Below are 7,625 nucleotides of genomic sequence, written 5' to 3' on the forward strand. Positions count from 1 at the left end.
CTTGTAACACTTTCCCATCGTCGCCTTCGTGTGACTATGGCTGCTGAAATATTTGGGCATTGCTACATGCGTTCTCCTCTTGCCCTGCTTCAAGTGGACTGGGTGAGAGGCCGAATCTATAAATGGAAAAGTGAACAGCTCTTCGGAGTGTCCAAGTGTGGGATCAGTTGTCTATGAGCACTCGACATGGTGGGAGGAAGAAGGTTCAGGGTGAGGAATATGCAGTCCAGACTCAAAGCTACTGAGACTTGACTATGTGGAAGAAAAGGTGGTGGTGGTGGTGGCTAAGTAACTGGAAGCATTATCTGCTATCCAACCAATAACCTTTTCACACTGATCTGTGTTCAATAGTGGTGTTCTGCGGCCTCCTATTAATTGGGACAGGAAGGTCGAGCGAGAAGATGTGGGTGTTTGTTGTGGCACAATTTCAGCTTGCACACGGCCTTGGCCTCTGCATGCACCATCATCACCATCACGTCCAGTTCCCCGTCCCTTGCCACGTGCCTTGCCCATTTTAAGTGGAGGACAATATCTTCCACGCTCACAACGAATGACTGAATTTGGAGCGAACTTATATGTGATCCGTGTGATGAACAAAACACAGTTTTAAATACCTGGCCTGTAGGTAACTATTTTGAACAGCAAACTGGTGTAAATTGTTTCACTGACACACTGAAAACATTTTTTAATGGAGGCCAGAAATGGCAGTATTTTCAGCGTAATTATATGTGATCCGTGTGACGGACAAACCACAGTTTTAAATAACTGGATTTTTAGCGCAGTTATATGGAAAGGACCTGGCTGTATTCTGCAGTGCCAACAAGCAAATAGCGCAGAAAAACTGTGTTCTCTGGATTGTTTTTTAAGCAAATAATGAGGATTATTCCTGGCCCCTGAGACCTGGGCCTATGTCTAGAAATATCTAACAGCAGCAGCAGACAGAACTGGAATGGAGCCTCTTGTGCTATATGCACTGCAGTCTGCTATATACCCTACCTGCCTGCCTATATACACTGCCTGCCTGATATCTCTGCAGATCGATTAGGCTTCAGAAAGACTGTTTGTTGAGATGGATATGTGTCTCTAATATAGTTTGGTACACCTACACTAACTAGAAACAAGCAAATCTCTCCCTAGCTCAGCAGCAGCTCTCCCTACACTGTCTGATTGCGGAGTAGACTGTGACGCCAGATCTGATATAGACCTGATGACGCTGTGCGGCCAGCCAATGACTGTAATGCCACAACCAACATGGCTACGGCATTACAGTGAGTGGCAGGCAATCCCTGCATGTTCATTGGCTCTCTAAAGAGCGCCAAACATGCAGGGAGGAGACCCAAGCTCCCGCCGAGCAACCCCGGAAATACTCGGCGAGCACCGAGCAGTAGCGAACATGCTCTCTCATCACTACTTATGACCATGTGATATTTCAGGTTTTCTTTTTTAAGAAATTTGCAAAAATTTCTACATTTCTGTTTTTTTTCAGTCAAGATGGGGTGCAGAGTGTACTTTAATGAGAAAAAAATGAACTTTTTAGAATTTACCAAATGGCTGCAATGAAACAAAGAGTGAATAATGTAAAGGGGTCTGAATACTTTCCATACCCACTCTATATACAGTTGAAACCAGAAATTTACATACACTATATAAAAAGACATATTTTTTTTAACTTTTTTTTAATGGTCCAATATTACACATCTTTTTCAGGCAATTAAAGGCTTGCCACTGATTTGTGATTCATGGAAAGTGAAATAAAAAAAGGATTTGTCTGATCAGGTGAAATTGAGTTTCAAAAGATTCACATTTCAAAACATTTTACCTATTGGTTATAGAAACACAAATTTTCCAGATTACAGTGTATTTCCAATGTATATTGCTATAACAATTACGGTAGTAATTCCATCCCTTAAATCAAGCTCTGTTGATCTTTATGAAAAATTGTTTTTAGAAGGACAATCTTTTTGTTGGTACCACCTGGGGATACATATGACTGTTGTATCACTTTTTATTTCAGTTCTTGTGAAATTAATTAAAAATGCAATAATTCTGCCATTTTTTTCATTCTATTTTTACTTTTATGGCTTTCATTGTGCATCAGAAATAATGTATTAGTTTTATACAATTGGTCTTTAAAAAGAAGCAGTGTGTTTCAGGTGTGCATTAAAATACATCCACAGGTGTTTCTCTAATTAACTCAGAAGTTGCCCAAAAAAAACTATCAAAAGCTTCCAAACACATGACATCATCATATGGGCAGTCCAGAATTGTTTAAAGGCATAGTAATCTTAGTGTATGTAAACTTTTGACTTTGCAGTAAGTAATAAAATGACTTAAAACATTCTCTCTCTCATATTATTCTGACATTTGGCAAATAATAAAAATTATGGTAATCCTAATTGACCTAAAACGGTTTATTCTGATTTTATGTCAGATATTGAGAAAAACATGCAGATGTGTAATTTATATAGTGGATGGAAACTTCTGGTTTCAACTGTACATTCAGATTTACAACATGACAAATTAAGGATGAACATTCACTTTATAAGCAGGGGGGGTAAACCCATAGCCTATGAGTAAGTACGTATCTGTCTGAAATGCGTAAGGTTTCACCTTGGGTCTTCCCTCCACTCCACTTCTTTTTAATATACTATTTTTGATTTGTTTTTGCTTCTTTGGATTTTAATGGATTCTAATAAAATTGACTTTTAATATAATATTTACTTTAGTGCCGGATTATCCTATTTTTTTGCCCCACATCTTGCTGTTGGGGACACCAGCCCCGAGACATCCGAGCATCATTTTGGAATTCCTGCGGTGAGGTGATGAATTTTTTCTCCTTTTTTCTTATATGTAATATGAGTTTGATACAGATTCAGAGTTTTAGTGTTTAACATATTTAGTGTTAGATATGCGTTTCTTCACTGACCTCTCATGCAGGGAAACACTAAGAATATTGCAAAGTTTGGCCCTGACCCAAGAGTTGACATTTTGCCTCCATTACACAAAACGGTAGTAAATTATGGGACAAAAAAAAATTGACCAAATAATTTTATTTTTTAATAAGTCCTTTGCTCTTTAGTAGATCTGTTAGGTCCACGGGAACAGCAATCCATTCTGGAAGATAGATGGCTTCATACTTGACATACTTTAGATAAGAAGAATCAGGAGCACTGTAATTAGCCATGTGAATCGCTTCACCGCCTGCCAGGTATGCCGCCCAGATCCCAAATGACCCAAATGTCATGATAGTGTGGTTACAATGGGCCAAAAGTGAAAAGTCCCGATCAGGGGAACCTTCTTTTCCATCTCCGGCAAAGTAAACATCTCCTAAGGAATTATTAATATTATTCTTACACCAGTCCATCCCATTACTGGTCACCACAAATATCGGATTCTGGTACTTCTTCCTGAAGTAATCAGTGGCATTCTTTAGGTAATTTTTGTCCGCTAAAACTCCTCTCTTCTGTTGAACAAAGAGATTTACATAATCCCCTCTCCGAACATGAACCCCTAAAATGTCACATTCATCCGATTACCCCTCACTTGTCTTAGATAAGTGTTGGCCTCATCTTTAACAAAGTCATGAAATGTAAATTCTTGGAGAAGTTCGTTCTTTAGATGATGATAAAATGTCCAGGAGTAAACAAAACCTTTCAGTCTAATATTCTCCCCTGTGATATTTCGGTATTCGGGACACATCCAGTTGTTAATTTTATATTCCTTCCATTTTATACGGTTAGCAGAATCCTTGGAAATTAATGGCAAATTTAGCTTGAATAGTGAGGAAAGTTCTTTGTGCATCTCCGGCAGAATGTACGCTCGATAGCCATTCATTTTTGCCAGGGCATAGAGAGCTGCATACTCTCCTATTTGGTTACCAAATCGTCCTTGGGGAAGAATAGTCATCATTCCTCTCAGTGGTCGGGTGGTATGTGAAGCATCTTGAGGTGCATTTTCTTCACTGCTGGTCTTACAAATTTTTGATAAAATCCTTTGGCTAAAAGGAACATTGTACCAATAGGACAAATTCATTACAACTACAATTACTAGAAAGATGATCAGATGACATTGCTTCATGTTTGACGTTCCAGGCAAAAGTGCTGCATCAAATAAAGAGATAAAGAATTAGAAAATAATCTAACAACATGAATACATACAATCAACTGTATAGACATATGAATATTTGGCATTAGTGCTTGGATAGCGGAAAAGCAACATAAAATCAGAATATAGCACATTGTATCATTTGCTTAGGTATGGTGTTCCATAGTAATAAGGCAGCTTAGGCAACTGAGAGCTATGTCCACTTCAACAGGGTCAACCTGTAACCCATCGCAACAACGAAGAACATGGAAGTCATTGTAAATGCAGAACATAACATTGGAGTCTTTGCAAAACAGTCATTATAATTTATAAGGTGATGGCAGACCCATTTTAAACCCTCTTATATACAGGTGCATCTTACTAAATTAGAATATCATCAAAAAGTTAATTTATTTCAGTTCTTCAATACAAAAAGTGAAACTCATATATTATATAGAGTTGTGACGACGACGCATAGCGTGGCACGCACGCTGGAAGCCCTACCCTGGGAGAAGGGGGACTCGGAGCCGGGTCCTGTGATGTAGATGGGGTGCAGCCGTGGCCCGGACCCGCTCCGTGCCCAGGGCCGTCACATTAAAAAAAAGGATGTAAGGGCTTATCCGGGTTGAGTGGCTGATCTCGACTACGCCAACTGTGGCACCTGGTGAAGGCCACCAGCGCTGCTGCAGTCCTCTGAGGCGGGATGTTGTGGCAGCCGTCGTTGTTACTACTCCCCACAGGCGGAGCAGGGCCTCAGGGCAGAGGTACAGGATGACGGGGGTTGTAGTGTAGGAGGTCTGGTGCTGCGTAGTGCAGTGTAGCGCAGAATAAAGAGTCCGGAGGCCATTGGGGTTAACTTCCAGGGTTTTTACTCACGGTGGAGAGTGCAGCTGCAAGGCTTCTCCCTGCTCCTTGCGTAGTTCTGCTGTCACCAGGGACGGGGGTCCGACAACCTCAGAGTAAGTCCAGTGTTAAATCAGGACCTCGCAACAGAGTGTTCCCAGACTTAGACCGGGTCCATTCCTGTCTGTGTATGTGTGGATAGGCCGAGTCTCCCTCTGAACTTCACTCAGAAAAAGGGTACGGGTGGCAGCTCTGCTCTTTCCGTCACCCGGTGGGATCCTCAGGGTCTACCGGGCTTTCCTGACCAGGACGTAGAGTAGCAAGGTCAGGTATCGGGGTCCGGTACCCCTCTTGCAGCCGGAATCCCTCTGAATAGATCAGGTTGGCGAGGACAGGTGGCGTATACCGCTCCGTCTGCATCCCCGCCGGGACCCATTTGCGGTGGAGCTACACTCCTAAGCTCCGGGCCTTCTTGGTCATGGTCCTTGACCAGGCTGAGACATACATTATCTGCAACCTGCCCCTCGACCCAAGGCCAGGGTACGAGGGCCGTGTCTCCATCCGCTGCAGGTCCACACAGGATCCACGTTCAGGGTGGGAGATCACAATCAAAAGACGATCAAAGAACCATGAGTCAAGATGGCTGTGTATTAAATATGAATTATTAAGTGTCACAAAAATGTGAGTCCTCCACCCTCACCCACCAATTGGTTCCCCTATCTCTTGGTTCCCCAGTCTCCCAACTTTAACCCCTTAATAACATCTGACGTACTAATACGCGTCTGTGCCCTGGGACTTAAGAGCCAGACCCGTAATAGTACGTCATCGCGATCGCGCGCGCACACAGGCTGTGCGGGCGCGATCGCCGCCGGGTGTCAGCTGATTGTCACAGCTGACACCCGGTACTATGTGCAGGGAGCGGTCCTGCACCGCTCCCAGCACATTAACCCCTGTGATCGCAGCATTGCGGGGGCAAGGGGAGGTGATTGCAGATACTCACCTCCTCTTCCGGCTTCCAGCACTGTCTGCAGAGGCTTCCCGGGTGTTGCTGACGCGCCCCTGGGCCTGTGTCGCGCTGCGTTGCGCACACGGGAGCTTACCCGGAGCCGGATCTCTTGAGGGTTGTAGTCTCGTGGCGGTGACCCGGTCCGTGCCCAGGGAGTCAAACTGAGCGGCGATGTAACAGCGGTAGATGTAGGACGACTACGCCACCCGTTGAATGCAGCTATGGAGCTGCCGCTGCAGGACAGTCCGCTGAGGCCGGTGGATGGATGGTGCAGCGTAGATGGTATAACCCCCAACGGGAGGGGTATGGCCTCAGGGCAGCAGATGGATGATGGGGGTAGCAGGAACCACTCAGAGACGGTGCGGTGTAATTCAGGGTCTTTACTGGTAACAACGATAGACCCTCCCGGAGTACTTGCTAGTGAACGGGGCCTGGTCAGTCCTTGAGCAGATGGGATCTCCCCTGGCCAGGCGGAGTTGTAGGCCTCCCAAACTGACTGCACTCTTCTGGCTACCTTGCTAGAAGCGGATATAAGTAGCCCACGTCCCTGAGTGTACCGTGTGGTGCTCACCCGTATGGCCGGTGACTCGGGGCCTTCTAATGGCTTCCGCTCCACGATGGCGGTGCTGGTCCCACGCGTGTGACCGTGCCTTCGGGTTTCTGGGCCTGAGGACCTGAAATCCCCTGCCGGTCGGCTTCTGCTGCTGGGTAAGAGTTAGTCCCCACAGCCTCGGACGCCGGGTCCGGTAAGAAAGCTTCTCAGTCAGGGCGAGCTCTGCAGCTGCCAGCCCCTGACTTGTAGTAGTATTGCTCCCACTGAGCTTCTGCTGTTTCTTCCTGTGACTGTTTCTTGTCTCTACTCTCCTTGACTGACTAACCCTGCCTCAGCCCAGGGTTTATACAGGGGAAGTTCTTCCCCTCCCAAGACTGGGCAGGAGGTGTGGCATGCACAGGATCCCTGACCAAAGGACCTCCCACCTGCTCTCAGACATAACATTACATTACTGTGGAAAACCAGACCCCTGGGGTGCCACATTGCCATGACGACCCGATGTCGTCATGACAACATCCGGGTCACCAGACAGCAGGAAGATTGTTTGGACATGCGCAGTGCATCTCCAAACAATCTTCTCACTGTGCAGCGCTGATAGCCTGTATGACACAGGGATGGTGCTGCATTCCTGTGCCATGCAGGCGATCAGAGAAAAAAAAGTGAAAGTCCCATAGTGGGACAAAGTAATAAAGTATAAAAACTGTCAGTAAGCGAAAAAAAAAAAAAAAAAAAAAAAAATTGCAAAAATATAAAAAAAAATAAATAAAATAATCCACCAAAAATAAAAATATAATGTACCCATCAATAAATATTATTATAAAAAAAAACAAAAAAAACAATAAAAGTACACATATTTGGTATCGCCGCGTCCGGAACAACCTGACCTATAAAACTGTCCCACTAGTTAACCCCTTCAGTGAACACGGTAAAAAAAAAAAAAAAAAAAACGAAGCAAAAAACAATGCTTTATCACCATACCGCCAAATAAAAAATGGAATAACACGCGATCAAAAAGACGAATATAAATAAAAATGGTACCGCTGAAAACGTCATCTCGTCCCGCAAAAAACAAGCTGACATACAGCTCCATCAACCGAAAAATAAAAAAGTTATAGCTCTCAGAATAAAGCTATACTAAAA

At 44.3% G+C, this 7,625-nt stretch overlaps 1 pseudogene; it reads right to left on the minus strand.

The window, feature by feature from the left end:
- Nucleotides 1–3,049: 3,049 nt before the first annotated feature.
- On the minus strand, nucleotides 3,050–4,077 carry LOC141173093 (galactoside alpha-(1,2)-fucosyltransferase 2-like; annotated as a pseudogene).
- Between the last annotated feature and the right edge of the window lie 3,548 nt (nucleotides 4,078–7,625).

This window comes from Phyllobates terribilis, unplaced genomic scaffold, assembly GCF_046119375.1.
Source record: "Phyllobates terribilis strain yellow unplaced genomic scaffold, ASM4611937v1 Scaffold_12__6_contigs__length_324123572, whole genome shotgun sequence".
In the NCBI taxonomy this organism is placed as follows: Eukaryota; Metazoa; Chordata; class Amphibia; order Anura; family Dendrobatidae; genus Phyllobates; species Phyllobates terribilis.